This window comes from Saccostrea echinata, unplaced genomic scaffold (assembly GCF_033153115.1).
Source record: "Saccostrea echinata isolate AGI-Se365-2 ecotype Australia unplaced genomic scaffold, CSIRO_AGI_Sech_v1 ptg000036l, whole genome shotgun sequence".
Classification (NCBI taxonomy): domain Eukaryota; kingdom Metazoa; phylum Mollusca; class Bivalvia; order Ostreida; family Ostreidae; genus Saccostrea; species Saccostrea echinata.
The window spans coordinates 9,904,274-9,927,821 of NW_026889785.1; the positions used below are offsets into that span (position 1 = coordinate 9,904,274).

Here is a 23,548-nt window from a genome sequence, read left to right on the forward strand (position 1 = left end):
TTACCTAGATAAGGTTAGGACATATTTGTATATTTCGGCAGTCCACTTAAATCATACCAATCAGTTTTTAATCAGTGAATGTTGAACATCCTAAACCCTGGAATTGACCAGGTACGATCCCTGTGTTTTTTATGTAAATACGTTACATATATATATATATATATATATATATATATATATATATATATATATATGAGTATGTGTGTTTACCAGTGTCTTTTGTTCAATTCCCGTGTTTTAGGTGCTTCTGTCTACGTCAAATTTAAGTATGTTTTCTCATATATGTATATGTACATTTTATTTGTGCTAAACATGTTTCTATGTTATTATTAGTCGGTAAAAGAGCCTTAAAGCTCATGGTTTTGTTGAATGTATATAGTCCGACTATAAATAAAATTTACTTGCTTACTTTGTACTCCCGAAGTGGCTAATAACATCGGGGTAAGTTGTTTAGAATATCCGCAGACTTCGGCAGGAATAGTTTCTCGTGTATGTGACGTACCTCTAAGCTGCTTGGGACCACGGGTTCCGAGTCAAGTCCTGGGAACCCAGGGAGTAAGGGAAGAACAAGAACAGACCTGCAACCTGCGAACGAGTAGGTCCATACATGGTTACCCGGAAACGGGTAAGGGGAACGTTGACCAAGCCGGACATGCCCAGTGGGCCCAAGAGACCTAGAGCTACGGGGGGGGGGGGGGGGGGGAGCAAGACCCGACACAATTGGTCACTGTTAGCAATCACTACTTTAGCGGTTAGGGTTTCGCATGATGCTGTTTGCTAGCTGGATTGTATATATTTGTTCTTACTGATAAAGAGGCAGGTCTTTTTAACTACACAGGGAATTTGCACTGTTCGTGATGTCCAGAGCCAGTATTGTGTTTTTCCTGTTTCATTGTTCGAGGATCTCATCCACACAAGTTCAAACCTTGATTTGATCGCGGTGCTTGGATGCTGAAGTTCACTATTTTAATCATCATTGCAAATCTGAAGTGCTCTTTTGCTACTTTGTCAAAGTTTTCAGGACTTAAGCATTTCCTCATTCAAATTTTCATTTTTTGCACAGAATTTCTGAATGCCAGAAGAAGGCCTGCTGTCAGCCTAATTTGGAAACCTTAGTAGTATTTACTTTTTCTTTTATTTTCAATGTTTATTATAACCCAAACATCTCCTAATGCAAGAATGAGTGGATCTGCCATACAAATTTCTTCAATTTTGTCTCCTTTTCACTGAAGGGAACATTTCTCTCTCAATCCTTTTGGATCCTAATGTCTTAACTTTATTACTTAAAATTTCAGTGTAGGATGTGTTATACATTCATGGCAGTCTCAGCCATGAAACTTTCATACTATGCACTTGATAATAAACAATACCAATACATATTTGCAAGTCAAAACTGTAAAAAAAAAAAAAAGAGCTAAATAGAGCCAGAGAGTCCTTGTATAATCTTCACGGATAATGTCGTTTACAGAAACGGGTTCCACCGGCGAGGATATCGAATGGGACACGGCGTAAAATGAAAGAATTTCAGTTATGTTTGTGTGTCTAAATATTAAGATCTGGGCCTAACGATGAATTTTTATAGAAGAGTGGGCCTTGTGAGTAGAACTCGCACAAAACGAATGAATCAATTATATGGCAGATTAAAGGTGACTGAAAAAAAAGCAGTAATGAAAATAAATGAATACACTATCATCACTAAGTTTGTTTTTTTCTTTGGAAGATTTTAAAAATTGTTTTACTATAAATTAAAGCTTTTCTTGTTTAAGTTTGATCTCCTATTGTGGCGAACGATACCCCAAAAGGGCACGGGGGTGTCATGTTATGGAAAAACCTTAATCTACACTTTGTATAAAGCTTTCACATAAGTTTAAATTTTTTCTGGCCCAGTGGTTCTTGAGAAGAGTTTTAAAAAGAATTCTATTCAGTTTATGCTATATTTTAATTATCTCTCCGTCAGAGTGAATGTGGCCTTTCATGAGAAAAAACGTGAACTCCGTTCACCCATTTTTAGTATTGCTTAATTATCATGGAAGAGAGTGTGGTCCTTCATTTGAATTCCAATGATACTCTGTGCCAAGTTTGGCTGAAATTAGCCCAGTGGATCTTAAGAAGAAGTTATGCGAGTTGGAAAACACGACTGATGGAGGCTGGACACTCTTGGAAACAAGCTCACAATCAGAAAAAGAACTCGCTTGAGCAGAATCAGATTAGCTCAAAACTAGAAAAGATAACATATGACTCAGTTTTTATCATCCCCTGAGGCCTGTTGAACAGAATTTGGGAGTGCTCACAAACATTTCTTTTGGAGGAATAAGGAATTTTTGCGAGTGCTAGCAAACGATTGCTCTGTTATTTATGCACGTTTTCACTTCAAATAAACATGATTCTTGCATCAGTTATAGCCTTCACCGCATTTGCTCTGCATATTTCATTTGTTTTAACCTTTGAAAAGTCAGGCTCCTGACCTTTGTGTAACATGGTAGTTCAAACACCTTGGTCCTGGGTGACCACTAATATTCGCTTTTCCAATCAATCTATAGCGTTTACTGTCCAGAAGTTGAGGATCTACAGAGAAGGTGTTCCCTTTGAAAACTTTTGGAGCTTTAAAGAGAAGTGAAAAAAGTCCTCCTGCATCTATTCCTTCTTCTCCGATGAAAAGAATACTTATTGGTCTCTTCCAATCGTCTTCATCACCATCCTCTAGTTTGATAGAGGTAGTTGCGAACATCCTTCTCAAAACTTTACGAGTCCATGGTTTGTCATGTCTTTTAATATTTTCCAATATATTTGAAATCCTTTCTTTCAAAGTCCTGAAAAAAAAGGTACAGATTTCAAGCAAACATTTTAATAAAATTTACTTGAAAAGATACCTATAAGTTGAAATTGCCCAAACGTTACAAGAAATGAGTTTTTAATATTTTTTTTTCAAACAGTTGTATGATAAGCATTCCTTCACAGTGAGAATTGTGCAGATGTTTCCAAATACATTTATAAAGATCATCTGCTGTATAAGTAATACCACATACACTTTACATAAAAAAAAACCCAAAAAACAACTTCAAGTTGATAAAAGGTACATTCAAAGCTTAAATCATAGCAAAACTCGAAATCCAATGGTGAAATCACATGATGGATAATGATGTGATGTGAATGAATGATTCCTCCACCATTGAAATTTCGAATCATCTTTAAGATTTTTTGAAAATTTGACACACAACGTGGGCCATTATCACAGCCGTAATTATTTGACACTTTAAAATAATAAGTCAGACAGCTGTAGGGTTCGTTTTATATATATAGAGAGAGAGAGGAGATATCTATATTGTGTGAATTGAGATTTGGTTTATGTAACTCGTTGAAATGGTGTATATTCGCGAGGCTTGCGAGCGAATATACACCATTTCAACGAGTTGGATAAACCAAATCTCAATTCGGACAACTATACATGTTCTAATTATCTTATACGATTTTCCTTTTTAACAAATTTTGAGATAACCCTTGTAAAGTGATTTCTACACAAACCGACGACGCGTAATTCGATGATGTCGCACTATTGACGATGACATGTCGAAAGATCTTGGATTGATATTTGCTGCGTCTTTTAAAACAAATGTAACATTTTTTGGGAGATTCATTTTGATAAAAACTTTTGACTTAAAGTTGTACAGTGTTGTGTAAGAATCGACGAATAATTGAATCCTCCCCTGAAATCATTCTGTGTACGGCGACATTGCTAGTGAAATAAGTGTATATAACGAACAGTATTCCAGCTCAAATGTCCATTAATTCTCGAGAACGACGTTAAATAACATACAAACAAACAAAAGTCCATTAAACATTACAAAATAGGAGCAGAGCAAACGGACCTCTAAGACATCAGAGGCGGGATCAGTTTATATGGAGGAGTGAGCATCCCCTGTCGACCGGTCACACCCGCCGTGTGCTCCTTGTCATGATTGGGAAATTTTGTTTGTATGTTGTTTAACGTCCGTCTCGAGAATTTTCACTCATGGAGACGCCAACATTTGCCAGTGGAGAGCTGCAAATTTTGACCTATGCTCGGCACTTAGGGCCATTGAGCAGTGAGGGAACTTTTTCGTGCCAGCACCTTCTGCGACACGGGACCTCGGTTTATACAGTCTCATCCGAAGGACCGGTCTCCACGTCTCACAGTGGGATTCGAACCCGCGACGCAAGGATCAACTCCTTACTCCGCGACTCTAAAGCAGAAGCTCTACGCTGGTGACTGATCGGGAAATAACGGAAAAAATCCGTCGACAATTCAGTGTGTAAATAATAGCCTAACATTTTGTATGAAAAACGTACAGTCAGCATTTGACTCAATGATAGGTCATCGTTTCGACCGAAAAACGTGCGAAAAGATGACTTCAAACGAGACTGTTGATGTCCTTGTTTCGTCAACTTGTTTGTCAATAGCTTGCCTCGTTTTAGAAATTGTTCATACGTAGTGCATGTTCTTCCGTATCGAATCAACTGAGAGATAAAAAAAAAACCATATGGAGGTTATAAGGGTATATTGCTACATCATTAAGGGAAGTTGACGTTGAAAAGTTGAAGTCATCACGTTTATGATAAAGCTTTGTTGTTAGGTTACCATAAAGGTATTTTTCTAGTAAAATATCTATATATGAAACAGATGTGTCAGAATCTGTGGTATATTTAATTTGTTGTTAGGTTACCATAAAGGTATTTTTCTAGTAAAATATCTATATATGAAACAGATGTGTCAGAATCTGTGGTATATTTAACTCACTGAGATATATTGAGTTGACATATGATTAAAAGTAACTATTGTTAATACATAGTCGATATATCAAAATGTCGAGTTAAAGGCCACAGCAAGTGTTTTCTTCTTCTCATGTAGAGGTTTTTGAATAATTTCTGCTTCACATGAATACAAAAATAGGTCTGCTAATAAGGGGGTCAATTGTTACCCATGGGAATTCCAACAGATTTTTGGAAGATCAGATCTCCAAAACCACATAGATATTGTCAATCAGAAACTCAAGCATCTTTTAGATATCAACTTCAAAATACTTGTGTGTACGATCGGAGTGTTTTTAACAAAATAATTTTGTAAATGACCAATGACAAGGTAAGTATATTTACGAGTTCCATTTTTATAGAAAAAGCAGCTGTCTATGATGTCAAAAAGCCTGGACTTCAATTTATCGTGGGAATGGTTGTATATAGTGTTGAAAAGTCGTACGTTTTGATGCTATTGATTTTAGTAAAATTTTGTGATTTTCAAATTTTCCAAAAGTTCGTTTAAGTTTTTAAGTATCCACATCTGATTTACACAACTTCTCGAATATACTGTTGTACAGTATTCCTAAGTTTCTCCTTCATTACAGTCAATATTTAAGTGAGGAGTAAAGAAAGGGGCTTGGTAGAACATTTACTGGAACCCGCTATGTATCTTTGTAAGGATTTTTATGAAACTTAGGAATCCAGTAAAGGTATCGTAATTTAAATTCATTTTGATTGTTGGGAATATTAAAATTATCCAAAACAGAAATATGATTTTGAAGAATATCCTCATTAGAAAGGGACGTATGGTTGTAAGTTGGATTTCCATTTGTAGAATTAAATCCTAGTTCCTCTAAAATACAATTCAAATAATGAGCCTCATAAACAAAGACTATGTTGTTACGAGCTTTGTCAGCTGGGACAAGTACATACTGATCGTGTAATCAATCTTATTCCTTTTTCACTTCTGAATTATTAAAGACAGAAGGATAAATAGTTTTCATATAGCTCCTCAATCGCTTAATGCGAGATTCTAACATCCATCTGATACTCTTAATCCATTCTTACAAAGTATCAAGGTCTTCTTTTTTGTGTTTGGCCCATCGACTGGCGTAATATTCCACTGAATTCACAATATTTATAAAATAATGACGCCAGTTGAAAAATAAACCTCAAATGTATTTTTATTCATTCGAAATAAAAGAAACTGAAGGATTCATACAGCGAATTTATTCGAGAATAGTACCCCGCATTAACGAATTTCTTGTCTATGGGCAAAGAAATATTTCTGAAAGTAGAGGCATTTACAAATTTCAATGAAAACCAAGATCAGGCTATCCTTACAACAAACAAAAGATTTTTCTCCGCAGAACATACTGTAAGTGTACTTAAAAAACGGGCTTCATATTTTAGCGGCTTTTGCGCAGACAGCGATGCGCTAATTCATTATTACCGTTAATAAATGAATACGATATGATGTTTTTCATTTACTAGTCTTGCTTCGATCTGCCATTTTATCCTGCCTTCAATAAAAAAAATGGGTAGCAACAGTTTCTTCGCCTGGGGCTTGGCACTTTGAAGTGAAAGTTGCGGATGCTTCGGATGAGATCTTAAAAACAGAGGCCCCGTGTCACGGAAGGCGTTTGCACGGTAAAATTCCCTCACTGCTCAATGGCCCTGAGTGCCGAGTAAAGGTCAAAATTTGAAGCCCTTCACCGGAATATGGTGACGTCTCTATATGAGTGAAAAATTCTCGAATAGGACCTGCATCATTACAATTCATAAGTTTTCCCTCTCGGAATTGGGATACGCGCTAAGCATTCCTTGCTCTAACTGTCATTCTGACAGGCCATCCATCTTGACGACTTTCTACTGTTTTGGTGCGATAATTTCCGAACGAAAATATTCGGAACACAGCATTTTTTATAGGAGTTCGACGTAAGGGTACACTGTTTTGACTTTTTCATCAAAATTAACTGAAATTGTGTTGATTTAGTGGCGTGTTATTAATATATATAAAACGAAAATATGTTATGTTGTTTGGACTTTGCGCTCTGTCGATGTTTTCTATAAGGGTTATATATACATATATTTAGGGATTGACCTCATCAAACACTATATTTGTATTATGTGTAAATGACGAACCAGGAACCAGGAAAATGACTTAATAACAAGATTTATTATATGATTGAATAATTCCGATATCTCTGATTGGCTGAGATCTAACAAAGTTAGAAAAATACTACGTTATATTGACCTGCCTTCCAGGTCAATATAAGGAATTATTTCCAGTTCAATATAAGGAATTATTTATTCTACATTGGACCAAAAATAAATAATCATATAATAAAACAGTTATTACATTTTGAGGTCAATACGATGATATAGACACCTTCCAAGTACAATATTCACCTCGCCTTCGGGCTTGGTAAATATTGTACTCCTCAGGTGTCTAAATCATTGTATTGACCTCAAACAACAGCAATAATTGTATAGTATCGTATTAATTTTGTAACTTTTGGACAACGTACTTTATTGACCGAATGATGGATCCGCTAATACACTGCTTTGACATAATTTTATACCTGTCCACTACATATTGTATGAAGTAAATTCATAATAGGAAAGTTACAGTTCCTGTTGACTGGGTATGATTGTAATATTATAAAAGAGATGAATATGTTTTTTGACAGGGGATATAGTAATAATTTTAAGTAGTGATATTGGGTGGCTGAATGATCAGATTCTGAAAAACATGCCTCTTTGTTGTTGACCCTAACAAGCCAAGTTTTGGTTCCTTTATTTCTTGGCTCGCTATTTTGCGTTATCTTCGGGGAAGTTGCCCCGTATATCCGTATCACATGCAAACGGATTTTATATCTCTTAGTTAAATCCGGAAAGTATTCCGGAAATCAGGATTTTTAATGGAAGGCCAAGGCTGTTTTAAGGCTTACAAAATATGTTTCATGGTGTACATAATAGTAAATGTTTCCTTTATAACAACATTCCATTTGATATAATGTGCAGTGCAGAAACTTTATTATGCTGAAAAAAAAAATGTACTAAAAAGTCGGATGTACATCACATACAGCCAAATATTGAACTCATATTGTCAAAACTATATTCCATTGAGTTAATTTTGTAGAGCATTTAGTGAAAATGTCTAAAGTTTGCTGTCAAAAATAAGCAGCAAAGCAATATGCCCTCCTTTCTTCGAAGGGGGGCATAATAACATTTTAGAATTGGTCTTTTCAGAGGCTGATAAATTAACGGGTAGCAAGAAGTACTGGGTTGAGACTAAAAAGACACACTCAAAGGAAATGCAGAGAAGCCAGCATTTGTTTCCTGAAAGGTGAAAGTCAATAAAGTGTGTTTATTACCAGTGCTAGCATAATGAATGGGAATGTGTTTCAACAAGTGTTTTAAATATTACAGTGGCCAATAAGATTGGCAATATAAGGAAGAGAATGAGAAAATCTTAATTGAAACCTACAAAGCCACAACAATAATGTGTTTTCATAATCTGAATGGTTATGTTGTTGTTTTGTGCTTAAAAGGTAACAGTATTGTACTTTTTGTAGTGTTGCTATCTGTATTTTATTTAATATTAGGGCTGTAACAGTAGATGATTACCATAAGCCAAATACTAAGTCATTGTAATTAATTATTTGATTTTCTAGTCGTTATTGATTTTGTTGTTGTTGTAGAAGTTGACTTTTTTTTTATCTCTATTTGTGTCTCATTTTATTCACATAAAAAATGTTTCATTTATTAATTTCTATATAAATGTTTTGATTTGTTTACTTGAACTGATACAAATATTTCTGTTGACCATGAAGTAATTTTGAAATTTATACAGTAATATTAGCTTCTGCTGATGGTGAAGGAAGGCTGCAATGATACGGAGTATGTTGTGTTTAAAAGAAAAACTATGTCAAAACTTCAGTTTCCCAAGGGAATAATTGAGAATGCTTGGTTCGATGATGACATTACTAGGGACTAGCTGAGAAGGTTAATGAGAGTATGGGGATGACGACCAAGTGCTGCTGTACATCAAATGTGTTAGTTTTGGACGTCTTTCCATGTCATCGATCTCCAGCAGTGAAACCCTGTTAAAAGGCTATCATCAGACGGACCTCTCAATCATAAATGGAGGTATAACAAGTGTTCTACAAATGCTGGACATGAGTGTGAACAAATCAATGAAAGTTGCATTGAGACAAAAGTGATGTGCGGTGACGAACACGTACATTCACCTTAAAACTTTCTCTGCTTGGATTAAGGAAGTGTGGGAGGAACTCGATCCACAGATTACTGTCCATTCCTCAAGAAGAAATTCTTGTCTGGTTTCTGACTAGACGAAATATTCCAAGTATATTTGCGTGTATGTCTTATAAACTTAGCTGTAATGTATTTAAAAGATCATATTTTTCTTTATTCATCATAATTGTACAATTTTAAATAGAAATGGTAAACTGAGTTTGAAATCCATGAGGGACTATATTTTTGGCGCAACTGCGGCGTATGAAAATGTCTCCTTTTCTGCCTATCAAAATCACTTACAGAACATTACATGTGGTTAATTTTTTTAAACAATCAAAGACTTCAAGAAATTTTGATATGCAACTAAAATCAATAAAAATGCCCTAAAGCTTTAAAACATAGCAAATAAAAATAATTTTCTAAACAAACTTCAATCTAGTTAGCTTTTGAAAGCCTCCCACCTTAAAACACATTTGAGCAAAAAATCAGTAAAAAGTGTTTTTTCTCTCTTACTAAACGGTCAAAGCTTTTGTTTTTGTATAATTTTGTATATTTATATGACTACTTTACCATATGTAAAAAGAAGAAATATTTCAATATAAGAAGTGTATAAAAATAACTAATATATCCTAAAAAATTAAGAAAAACAGAGGAAATCCGGATTAGCCAATATCTAATTAAGTGTATGTGTAGTGTAATCTGGTTCCCGTTAAGAATTGAAAATGCCATAATTCTGTCAAAGATTATTGAAGCGGGACGAAATGCAAACTTTATCTATAACTTATCAAGGTAAAGCCACATACCAAAAATCAGCTCAATATCTGAAAGCGTTTAGAAGAAAATTGCGGAAAACCCTTAAAAATTGAAAAGGCCGTCATTCCGTCAAAAATCAATGAAGCGGAACGAAATGCTACCTTGATCTGTAACTCATCAAGATACACTCACATACCAAAAATCAGCTCAATATCTGCAAGTGTTTAGGGGAAAAAATGCGGAAAACCAAGTGGGACAGACAGACAGACGGACGTACAGACTCAGAGGAAACCTAAAGTCCCCTCCGGTTTCACGGGTAGGGGACTAATAAGAGAAGAATCCCTCCTTAAAGAAATGTTATATATCAAATGCCCTAAACGGGTCATAGGACAGTATTCACTGGGAGGACATAACATGTTGATCAACAGAAGAAAGTGGTGTTGAAGATGCTGACCACAATGACACCATGTTAAACTGCAACTAATCGTTTACGAAATATGTCAAAGCTTGAAGTAGTTTAGTCTTAATTCTTAGTTTGACATTGCAAGTCATAGAGGAAATCTTTAGGTTTGATGGTAAAGAAGTCCTTAGAAAACTGCGGGAAACCATATGCCATTGATTTTCCAAATTGACAAGGAGATAAACTCCCTCATTGATCCAGTTTCAGATCGTGTAGACGTGATGAAAGGAAACACAAATTAAGCGGTTGTTGGGTAAATTCGACCAAGTTGCAAAACAACGTTTCAGTTAACTATAGCAGTTTCAGAACAGAAAGTACTATTGATGTATCTAAATCAAAAGTGAAAAATGTGCCAGGCATATTGAATCAAAATTATAAAATATATCAAAAATGAATAGATCTATGTTGAACACGACAGAGAGTTTACAACATCCTAAAACGTTCGGTCAGGAGTCGTTTAATTAATACTGACTACTTGAATTAATATTAATAATTCTAATGAATGTTACATTTTATGTAAATTCCACCAAGGTATATTCTAAGCTCAATAGCCTATTTATTGTTTTTTAACGACTCGAGAATTTCATTATTTTCAGCGTGACTCAAAATTTGACCAAACTGTTCTACAACCGGGAGTTAGAACTACAAGGAAGTGATAGTTCTCTTTTGAAAAAAAGTGATGTTTTTCCTTGCATACGAGGTTCTCTTTGATCATGAATGTCTGTTAGACATTGCCATTCTTTGAATGAAGCTGCCTTCCAATACAGACATTGGCTAATATTTCTATGAAATTCAGTGGCAAGGAAACTCAAAACTAGAAACTAAGAGATACTAGCATTTGTTTAATGCTTGTTCTCTTTGTCTGGCATGATTTTTAGAAGATAAGGATCGCACTGCCATAGAAAACTATAGGGAAGAAATTAAGATTTTAGGAAGATGTTTGGAATCCTAATACTAAATTTTCTTTTCGAGTATAAAATTGAATTTAATTTATTTGCCTGTTTATTAGGGCTCTTTCAATATATCTATACATAACGAATCTTCATTAATGTATCCTATCAAAAGAAAAAAATCCAATACTTAACGAGCAGGCAGATTTTCTTATAATTCTGTAAAAAAAAAAAAGTTGAGAATTTGAATCACTAAAGATTATATTGAACTGTTTTGAATTAGAACGTATCATTAATGATAGAAACATTAAGAGGATAATATATCTAAAATAAATATTACAAAATACATAGCCGACTTTATCTTAACATGTTGGTTTTACAGTTGTCAAAAGTTTGAATTTGAAGTAAATTTTGTAATGCCAATGAGACAAGAACTTCGAAATGGATATAAAACACTCAGTTTATTTACAATTCTTTTTGATAGACTTCTTGAAGAATCCAATATATCGCATCTCGCTTTATAAAATATGATATTGTATGGTATCGATTTCTTTTGCTCAGTATACACGCCCCTCCTATTTATTTACTTGGCATTTATTTTTTTTAATTTATTTTATAATTTTTTCCCTTTAGATGCCAGGGCGCAATATATATATTAAATACAAGATAGAAAATGTACAAAGTGTTGTTTATGCTGTTAAAAGAAAAAAGCAATGTGTTGTGGAAAACCTGCGAAAACTTACATGGTACCCAAACAACTATCGTTGACCATGTTACCGGTAAAAGTAAGATAGGCGGAAAAGCAGGTAGAAAATCCGCAATTCCTCCTCAAGTTGACAACTCTGTTGTTGAGAAGGTTTTGGCTGCAGCAGAACAATGTAGAGGTAACTGAGTTAGAGAATGAACATTATAGCCAGCGAGTCCCGGGGTAGAGGCTTTCATTCTTTTATACAGCAAACTCATCCTATCCCTGCCACCGAAAAAAACATCTGTATATGTAGAACAGGAGCAATGCATGATCCTCATTATGTCGCATACTCATTATGTCGCATACTGTTCGTGGCTGGAATCTGAAATCGTAGAACAATAATGGACATGAAGCAGAACTGGAAGAAATATGTCGGTCCAATGGTGCCTGCCATGGAGATAACGAACAGTATTCAAGCTCAAAAGTCAAATGAACAATTCAAATTTTGGAGCAGAGCAAACATGGACCTCTAAAACATCATGACGTTTCCTATGGATGTGAAATATCTGCTCAAGAATTGTCCGTTACTGTCAGAAAAAAACTGGAAAAACTTCATGAAGACCATAGGCTCCTTAGAGCTGACAGTGTCACAATTCATGGTTATCTTATGATCTTGGAAGTATACTCCTTCGAAGTTACTCTGATTTTGATGGACCAGAACTATGCTTTATTTAGCACATATATGTGTCAAAAACAATCAGTATTCGGAGTGTTCACCGATTTGAATTGAGGAGTTCAACCCAACATATAATTCATTCATTGGTAAAGAAACCAATGGTCACAATACATTTGATTTTGCTGCGTTTAACTACAAATGACCACAAATCTGTCACACCATTGGTGGAAAATTATACGTAATGCTACGGAATGTTGACTTTTGTTGGTGTTAGACAAAACTAATAAAGCATGTGTGTCTTATTAATACCCCCTTGAAAATTATGCTTAATATTGTCAGCATGATAAAAAAAAAAGTGTCTTTGTTAAAATTATTTTCTTTCACAAAAATGAATCTGATGGTTTTACAACTTTAAATCTGTGGCTAGAAAATATGTTTAGAATGTTAACAGGTGGGGCCTGCGAGGAAAATTCTTACCTACGTAAAAAAAGAACAGGAACAAAATGTGTTGCAAAAAACCAGGGCTTTATTCAACCAATCAAACCAGGCTGACAATTACTCGAACAATATGCTGCTTCAGGATCAACAAATTCCCCCACAGAAACCTGTCAATCAAGCTGTTCAGACAGTGTCAGAATGATTTCAATTGAAACCAAAAAGCTGTTTTATGTATAAATACATATTTCTGTTCATAAGTAATAGATTTCACTGTTACCTTCTCTCATCATGACATTCTCTCAATTTTAAGATTTAAATAAAAAGTTACCCTTCTTTTGTCCCAAATAAGGGATATGTAAAAAAAAGGTGAATCCTTTAAGCAGCATATTGGAACAAAGGAAAACTAAACCTAAGACCAAAACTATTCCCTTCATTAATTTAAGGATTTTGACATCTCCTTGAATGACAAAAAGGAATATGACATTTGTCGTAAATTAGTGTACTTAAAAAATTCAATAAATGTGATTACAATATTCATACAGTGAGCGCAATTTTTTAATTTCTTTCCAGGTTTCCCGAAATTCATAAATAAAAGTTAAAAACTGTCTTTAAGTGGATTCCATCTTCGCTATCCAAGGGCTTCTGATACGCTACTCTCCTCATATAAGCCCTTGGCATACGGTGTTAAAAAAAGTTGGGATTTTTTTCTCAAGTTGTGATTGGAGTTGATCGACATGGTTCGACCAATCAGAAATTGTTTTTTGTAAATGACGATATTTGCGTTCGGGATGTATCTTGACTCTTTAATATTGGGAATGAAAAACACAAGTAAACAACGATCCGTAAGATAGCATGCCATTCTATGAATAGCTATATGGTGTCATCCAATATCTTAAGCTACGTGCAAATTATGTGATTAAGAATCTATACTGAAGATGTAAATTTGCATTTTAACTTGTTTAAATAACAAATTAACATAACTCAATACCTTCTTGTTAATTATTCTTTAAAAAAATTAGGTTTTTAAATATGCTTTTTATTTTTGTCGATGACGCAATCTGTGCGAACCTGGTAAGAATTGTGTTCACGTGACGAAAACAATCCCCTCTTTTGTCACCACCGTATGCCAAGGGTTTATGAGGAGAGTAGCATATCAGAAACCTTTGGCTAACGAAGATGAGTGGATTCATGTTCTTCATTTTGAAAATATTAGAATGATGATACTTTTAATCTTTATGCAGTAAAGCAAATACTTTGATTTTTTCTTTTATTTTATAGAAAAGTATATTTGCACAAATTGGAGGCCATGGTTATAGTGACCATGTCAAAAAATGACTAGGTACACCAGAGCTGTGTGCTTTGGGTTTCAATGATTTGTTTAGTAAAGAGTTGAGGTCTAATTTGTCTACAGTTGTGTGGAATGGAAATACTCTTTGCATTGCAGTTTCAGTTTCCTTTACAGATGTTCAACCATTTAAAACATCAACCAGACAGATATTTTTTTAAAGATCAGTTGAAAAGAGTGCATGTTTTGGCTGAAAATATCTGGAAACTTTGTTCTACAAAAGAGAAAAAAGTGGGGAAAAGACATCCGAATCTTAGAAGACGGATATATTGTGTTGTTTAAAGACAGTATTTTCCGAGAAATAATTGCCGATGGTCGTGTTCGTAAAGTCAAATGCGCATAATTCGAGATGGAATTCCAAAAGAATTTATCCGACTCACTCATGAATTCATGTACCTGTCCTCAACTTCTAACTAAGTGTTAGGTTTAGGACCTCCATTTGACATTTTGAACAGTAAAGTTGTGAGATGTTATCATAACAGGTAACGGTGACCTTAAAGTAGTATGCAATACAACTTCTATGTATAATGCATTTATTGACCCACATTGGTGATTCTAGGTCTACTGTAGTTTACATTAGCAACAAAGTTTTTATTATAGTACCTGAAAGTTTTAATATAGTAAATCAAAGTATTTTTACTACAGATTAAAAAAAAGACAAGCAGGATGCTGTCAACTTGATTCTGTTATTAAAATATCATGGTTTGCTACAATGGACAAAATTGTCAATGTTTTTTAACATCATTACATTAACATTTATTTTGTCTTTGTTGTTGCTGATGCTGCAAATATCTCCATTAGTGGGCACAATCTACCCGCTGTACCTTATGTAAATTGTTTTATTTTTTAAAAAATTCCTTACAACATTTACCTGGGGCATGTTTTACCAAAGAACTTACGACTAAGACAAACACTTTAGATTATAATGTAAACTTCATCTATCTAAATTGATTTTTAAAAGGATTAAAACCATTTCAAACCAATCTTAAAAAGAAAGTTATTGTAAAAATTACATCTTGGTCTTAGTCGTAAGTTCTTATCTGAAACAGACCTAAGAAGTTTTTATGAGCATTATTTATTCTATTTTGAAGAATGTCTAAGAAGCTTTTCCTGCAAATATGCCCATGGTTTGAATATCCAGACGTGTTATTGTCCATTGAAAAACAATGTCTCAATTATCTAATCGTAGAGATGTGTTACGAAAGTTAATTATATCTTTATATAATAGTGTTAGATTTGTATAAAATAAAGTTGTAGAACTTGCCAGAATAGATATTTTAACTTTTTTTCATTCGTCATTCAAAACCTAGATTAACCCCTTTGTTCTCCCTTACATACACACACACACACACACACACACATATATATATATATATATATATATATATATATATATATATATATATATATATATATACCTAAGGGCATTGGTCAGGTGATTTGAAGTGGACATTGTTATTTTGGATTTTATGGGTCATTGATTTGAAAGGTCGGATTCGATTGGTTTTCTTGATTAGTTTTTCCCGCTTTATTGTGACCACTCTTTGTTCAATGGTTGATCAGGCCAGACTTAATTTACAAAAAGACATTTTGACTTTGGACTGAAGATTTCTTTCTCTGGTAAGTTAATAATATTAATTTCATATTTAAAATGTTCATCCTATAAGTATGCAAAAAGTAATTTCCAACTGCACTGACTAGAGTGAATGAATGAATTTGAGAGAAATTTATTTTATGATGTATATTTACTATTGATTACAATATCAATATGAAGTATTTTATATAAGTAATTTGATGTTAATCAGATTATATGTTTTATGATGATCAAAGATTTATTTTGATGATATTGTTCAAAGTGAACAACTGATTTACATATTTTAAGAGATATTATTTTTAAATATCATTGTGTAACGATTTATATTTTTTTGTATACCGGATATGCAAGTCAGCCTTTCAGGATCTCTTAGTGGCTGAAACAAATCACGTGACCTTAAAAAAGGTATATAATCGAGCGCAGCTAAGCTGCGAGGTTCTTTGAGTCCAGGCAGCAGAGAGAAGAAGACGGATATTTAGGAGATACGGTTAGTTGGGTGGATTGCCAAATATTGAGGCTTGTTACAACTATTTAACACACCGTTCACGGTAGCTCAGTCGGTAGAGCGCTCGCTCCGTGATCGGGAGGTCGTGAGTTCGAATCTCGGCCGCGACATACCTAAGTCGATAAAAAAAAATAGGTAGCAACTGTTCCTTCGCCATGCGCTCGGCACTTTGAAGTGAAAGTTGCGGGTCCTTCGGATGAGACCTAAAAAACCGAGGCCCCGTGTCACGGCAGGCGTTGGCACAATAAAGATCCCTCACTGCTCAATGGCCCTGAGTGCCGAGTAAAGGTCAAAATTTGAAGCCCTTCACCGGAATATGGTGACGTCTCTATATGAGTGAAAAATTCTCGAATGGGACGTAAAACAATATACAATCAATCAATCAACTATTTAACAATACTGGGTGGATTGCCTGACGGCAAAGGCTTGCCACAATAAATTAGATGTATTGTGTTATCGTGACTAACCATTTAGTGGCAGACCATAGAGGGAATACAACCCCTTAAAGGCTTGCCTGGTTACTTTGCTGGACATAGTGTAAGTCTCTGATAGCATTGGATGACTGTTCCTGAATAAGGACAACTCAGTATATCTTCTGTTGTCAGAGGCGAACCACTAGGTAAAGACATCGTGACTGACACTACGAGCCTGAATAAGGCATAACTGGTGTCGGTCCGGTGACATTTGTTGAACCTCCACTTTCTTTTGTCAATATAAGGCCGACCTTCAAGTGTGATTTTCCCCTAAGTAAAGGAAGGGCCATATCTATATATATTTGGAGGTCAATCATTTTAAATAATCATTTTTAAGAGGAAAATTATTTGTTACTTTATTAATCCAAAATCGAGATCCTGGAATCAACCAGGTACGGACCCCTCAACACGTTACAAAATTTGATGGCAGCGGCGGGATCTCAGTTCAATATTCTGATAGTTTTTTTTAATTTGTATTTTCTTATAACTTTATTGCTGCGTTATATTTGTGAAATATGATGGCTGCTGTAGAGAAGGAATTTAAAAGACTACAAAAAAGCTGGTCTGAAACAGTTAAAAAGGCAAACGCCAGGGATGTAGGCATACCTGAAAGCAGGCGTACCACATTAGGTGGTAGGTCATACCAAGGAACTGGTGCAACACCTAAACACATTAGGAAGACTACTAGTATCCTGGAAGATGACGAGCCTAGCTTTGCACTCAAGGAAGACAGACTGACAAGCCTCAAGCCAAATCAAGTATCCAGCACGCCATTTTCATTAGTGGTTCCAGAATATTTTTGTACACTCTCCTATATTTTCATGTTTATCATTTCCCAGGTTCTTATGTTGATTTGAGATTCTGCTTGGTCTTATTTCCGAGCTTATTTGTACCTTAATTCAACACCTCATGTCAGTCGTAATGAAAACACCAGTTCCAATAAACAACAAAATTTATTAACCTTTGTATAGACAAACAGATAGACGACGACAATCTAGTCAAAATGCCTAATATCTTAACATAATTTCTAAGGGTGCAACCTGTTAAATACCTAATAAACCTTTATTCAAGTGAGAGAACTTACAGCAAGTTAATGCTTTCCAAGATTTCCCACGTGTCTAACAGTTACACGGGTTTATATACTCTTTGGAAACAATAGAATCTTTAACTTGAAATCTAGTGAATACACCCCAAGGCTATGAACTTTGACTGAAATTAGTAACACCCAAAAGGTTAACTTCCATATTGATAGCCAATGAGAATTTAGATCATCAAACATAAACATTTCCCCGTAAAATTTGATGGAAGCAACACGTGCTATTATCTGAGAAGGTTTGTAAATATAACCAAAATGGTATGGGGAATAAGGCAGTACACCAATATATGCATGAAAATATTAATAACGACATTACATTGAAAATACAAGGCATAAATGCATATAACAAAATTCATTCCTGCTACACTTCTGACCCACTGAGCCTGTGATGATGTGAAGCTTTAAAAAAAAAAGAATTCGTCCTACAGCGTCTCAATTGGATCTTTGTCCTCAGGGGCACTGGAAGTCGGTGTATATGTGCATGTATAAAAATGGAAAGGTAGGGCACTCTTTTTGAGGCAAATTCGAGTTTGTGGTATTGTGGATGTTTTTAAACGGCCTGACTCGATATAGTTTACTTACAATATATATCTTGTTTTGTTCCGCTCCAATGCATTTTACTTGAAGAAATAGACGTTTTTACACCCCCAAGTGCCTAAGAATTTTGCTAGACTGCTCTATCTCCGGTTACAATCACAAGCGAAGAACTGCGAACGATAATATTGTTTTGTCGACTACCTCCAAGTCAAATTTCAATTATTAACATAATTGAATAATTTTTCATATTTGTATAGATATTTATGTGAATTTTCATAAAACATAACTTATTTGGAAAAACTAAGAGAGATAACTTTAATTTTGGTTAAAATTGCGTTTTTCACTATAGAAATCAATGAAAAACGGAAAATATCTTTAAAACATGCCCCCCCCCCCCTTTAAACAAAATTTTTATTTTATGGGTTTTTGTCCCCAGCTTTCACCGAAAGTGGGGAAAATTTGGGTCTGTCTGTCCGTCCGTCTGTATTTCTGCCTGTCTGTAACAATTTCGTTTCCGAGCGATACCTCGAGAACCCTTTGAGCTTTCACAATGAAATTTTGCATAGTAACTCCCTATGGACTAAAGAAGAACCCTATTAATTTTGAGGTCAAAAGGTCAAGGTTATAAATTCTGTCTGTTTTAACACATCTCGCGGATTCTTTAAGTTTTTGCAGTGAAATTTTACATAACAACTCCCGGTGGCCTAAGGAAGACTTCTATTGATTTTGAGATCAAAAGGTCAAAGTTCAAGGTCGTAAATTCACAATTCCGTCTGTGTGTTTCGTTTCCGGGCGATATCTCAAAAAGCTTTTGAGCTTTTACTAAGAAATTTTATACCGTAACTCCCTATTGTATCTCTCGCCCCTCTCAAAGTGTTCCGCCCCATTTGTTTCTTATTGTATATTTAAAATCGCTTGGCACTATTTTTAGCACAGGGGCATGTGGAGAGTTATTACGTATAATACAGGTTGTCGGCCGACTTTATAGTCTAATTACATCTATTCGAACTGTTTAGTAAAGGCTAAATTAGACAATATATAATGTGTAAAATGTTAATAATATCGAACGTGAATATAAACCTTATATGTGACCTAATGTTTGCATTTAATCAGACTTAACTAAATATGAGTCATATTATGGAAATGAGTAGATCAACTTCTTGTAACATAGTCAAAGAAGCATAACTCTAACGACATTACCATTACTGACTTGTGTGTGACGTAATGTTTGCCTTTAATGTGCACTATAATCAAGTGCCTCCGTGGTCTAGGGATATGTTGCTCGCTTAGCAAGCGAGAGGCCCGGGTTCAATCCCCGACCGATTCTATTTTTTTTTTAATGTTTTTTTTTTTGGATTTACTAAATGATACTATTCAATATGTGAAATGAAAAAGTTATGACGTCTGGCGTTTACAAACTCATAAAATCATTATTACAGTGTGATAAATATTCTGTTCATTAAAAAGAATCTTTTATACACATATTAAAGAATAAGCAATCAAATCGTTCTAACCACATTGGCATTTTTTTTTAATTTGCCTCAATATACATGTATACATTTAATAATTCTACAAATACAGGGGGTCAGTGACCCCTCCCCCCCCCCCAACTGCGCATGCTCTTCTTTTTTCCCTAAGCGGGGGACACAAATTCTCTGAATTAGCTTGTATGAATTGTTATTTGACAAATTCATACCAAAGCTTTGCTTTTGTTGTTTCACCGGGGGGGGGGGGGGGGGGGGGTGTTGGCCGTGGATTGCGACCTGTTGTGGGTTAATCCCACTAGGAAATGAAAAAAGCTCGGGCAGTAAGGATGCAGAAAACCAAACAGACAAAGACCAAGGATCCAGAGGGACAGATACTTCTGATTATCTTATTGAAAAGGTGAGTCTCTGCAGCCTCCGCAGTCTCTGCAGAACAATAGGGATATACTTATCAGTTAATATCGGCACTTGTCTTGGATTTTTTCAACACGGACAGTAAAACGGGACGGTAACTGTCCAAGTTTATTAGAACCGACTATGATTGTCAGAACTTTTCGAAGTTTATCAGCACTGGCAGTAAAAAAGGCCAGTAACTATCGAAGTTTGCAAAATGAAGACATTACATTGTAAGTAATTGTCTACGTGTGTCAGTTAAAATAGGAATGTCAGTACGTTTCTCTTCGTAGTAACTAGAGCTGACCGACGAGTTCATACAAAGCTGTGAAGTGTGCACCTGTCACAGATTTCTTTTGAAATTCATGAAAATCAAGGGACCCCACCTTCAAAACGCATCTTTGTGTGTTGTCTTCAGCAATTTGTTATTTTAGATGTTAATAAAGATATATTGATTGATTGATTGATTGTATTTTGTTTAACGTCCCTCTCGAGAATTTTTCACTCATATGGAGACGCCACCACTTGCCGGTGGAGAGCTGCAAATTTTGTCCTATACTCGGCACTTACGGCCATTGAGCAGTGAGGGATCTTTTTCGTGCCAGTACCTACTGCGACACGGGACCTCGGTTTATACGGTCTCATCCGAAGGACCGGTCTCCACGTCCCACAGTGGAATTCGAACCCGCGACGTAAGAATCAACTCCTTACTTCGCGACTCTAGAGCAGACGCTCTAACCACTGCGCCACGCGGGCGACTAATAAAGATATAAGAGAACAGTATAACTTAATTTTAAAGTTTTTAAATAAAGGTTAAAAAATTGACGAGTTGCCGGGGATCACAGATATGCGTTATTTACTTGTTCTTAAGACAAATTAATACCCTTTTATGTAAGCCTACATTTGAGATGTCCATACAGTATGTCAGTAAACTATGTATGCAATGAAAACTGCACTCTCTTGTACAATAGCTTGTCACAAATTGTGCAGTTGTAATGGACAATTAAAGGAAAAACTGAAGCCTGTTGGTATATGTATTAAGAGGATTGAATTTTATCCTGAATAACACAACGATAATTTTCTAAAACGAAATCTGCGGTGGCTACTGACTATCCTTTTTTAAACTTTTGATATAATTTTTCTAAACTGCTGGTATTGCTTTTGGAAATGAAATAGATGATTTGAAAGAAAACCTACTTATACCTACCGAAGTGTAGCAGACATACTTATTAACTTCAATGGCATGTATTTGGCAAAACAATCACAGGCTGTGAATTCTGCTACATCAAAAAAGCCAAAAATTTACTCCATTTATAAACAATTCAAGGACGTCGAGGTCAAAGTCTGCACAAAAGGAACACGCCATGGAAAAATCAAAATCATCGTAGAATGCAAGAAAAGCTGAGGGAAACTCCATTTTGTTCTATGAAACAGAGTCACGTGTTTGTCCCCGTATTGCTAGTCAACATGCGTGACTGAACAAATTTAAACCTACACCATTTTTTGGTTAAATGGCCGATATCTCCTGTCTCTATCTGGCTTAGCGCTCTCTCCTGATGCAACATTCCGCCAAAATGACTGTTTTCCAGTGGTCAACCAATCAAAACGGACTTCTGTGTTGGATGAACCAATGAGATTAATGTCCATTCGGCACACGCCGGCCGTTTTTGTACCTCATCTAACGTTTGTTGAAGGCGGTGGAATCAGCCGAGGTTTGCAGAATGTATCGGCTATAAATAAAAAAAGTAATACATATTTGAGACACGTATCCTTGTGAGGACAATTTAGAAAAAAAATATGGACATTCCATGCATGTCCCCACACTGCCCACCAAGTCCTCACAATGTTGATTCTAGCGTATAAATGTCCGCATATTTACGGCATTTACAGAGCTTTAGAAGGTTCCAACAGTACAATATCTGGATGAAGGAAAAACATCTCAACTGCATTTGTTCATTCCGTCTCTCTGTCTATTTTTTTTCGATTTGAGGATAGATATCATTTCTACTATAAATGAAAATATCCTATTATGACATTTCTTAATTTTACTGTCATGCAAAATATATGCAAGTGGTATTCTATCAGTATTTTCAAATAATACAAGGAGACAGACGAGTGGCGATTCGTGAAAATTTCCATATTCAGATTAAATGTTGTTCCACATACAAGACCGGGGAATTACTATTTTTAAGTATGTATTATAGTGTAAGTGAAATTTTTAGCGACGTTAATTTAACAATTTGTCCTTGCATATAAGTATTTATTGTGATTGCTTCTTTCAAAATATGATTTAAAGATTCTGAATTGTTGCTTGTCCATGGACTATCAACAAATCCAGATGTCATCCTCTTGTTCACTTTTTCTTTCAGATTGGATTTCAGTTTGCTTAGGAAGTGTTTCCAAAAAATTTCCCTGTGAGGCAAGTCCCAAAAAAAAAGCCTAAATATTCCACGAGCGTGATTTGTTCCTCATTGTCACTTGCCAGTCCCAAAATACGTTTATTTAGTGGAGAATCTTGTTTAAGCAGGTATAAACATTTTTAAGATCATTTCGTGTCATATCATTTGAGAATTTTTTGTTCTATCCAGATTGTTTAGAAATTACCACGACAACTTCCGAGTTTAATATGAAATATTTAATATGAAATATTTAATAATGTTTATACAACTATTAACCCATCTGAATATTGAATAAAAATTGATTAATACTGTATAGACAACTCCAGCGAGACCTTTTCAATATGCTTACATTTTGCGTCGAAAGAAATGGTCTCAACATTTTCTCATTGTAGACTAGTAGATTATTATAGTCGCTTCTTCGAAGTGTTCAAGCTTCGAAACACTAGTCAGAGGAATCTGGAAGCTACAGGAATCATTTTCTAGACATCGCCTTCCTGAGAAGGTAGTGTCCGACAATGGTCCCCAGTACTCTAGTCATGAAATTAGGGACTTTGCTCATCAATGGAATTTTAACCACACAATTTTATCGAACCAGTATTTTTTTTTTTTTGCTGATGTGACAAATTGTTAGATTTGAGGTTAATTACATCTTGCACTTTGTCGCCAAAAAAAAAAAAATTTATGAAATCTATAATTGTCGTTTTTGTAAAATCATTCTTTTATCAAATAAGTTTTGATAAAACACAAAAGTTATAATTTAGATGACAATAAATAAAATTATTTG

At 35.0% G+C, this 23,548-nt stretch overlaps 1 long non-coding RNA gene across 1 annotated transcript in view; it reads left to right on the forward strand.

The window, feature by feature from the left end:
- The window catches only part of LOC133199894 (uncharacterized), a 180,570-nt gene that overhangs the window by 56,648 nt on the left and 100,374 nt on the right, over nucleotides 1–23,548 (forward strand). The window lies entirely within an intron of this gene.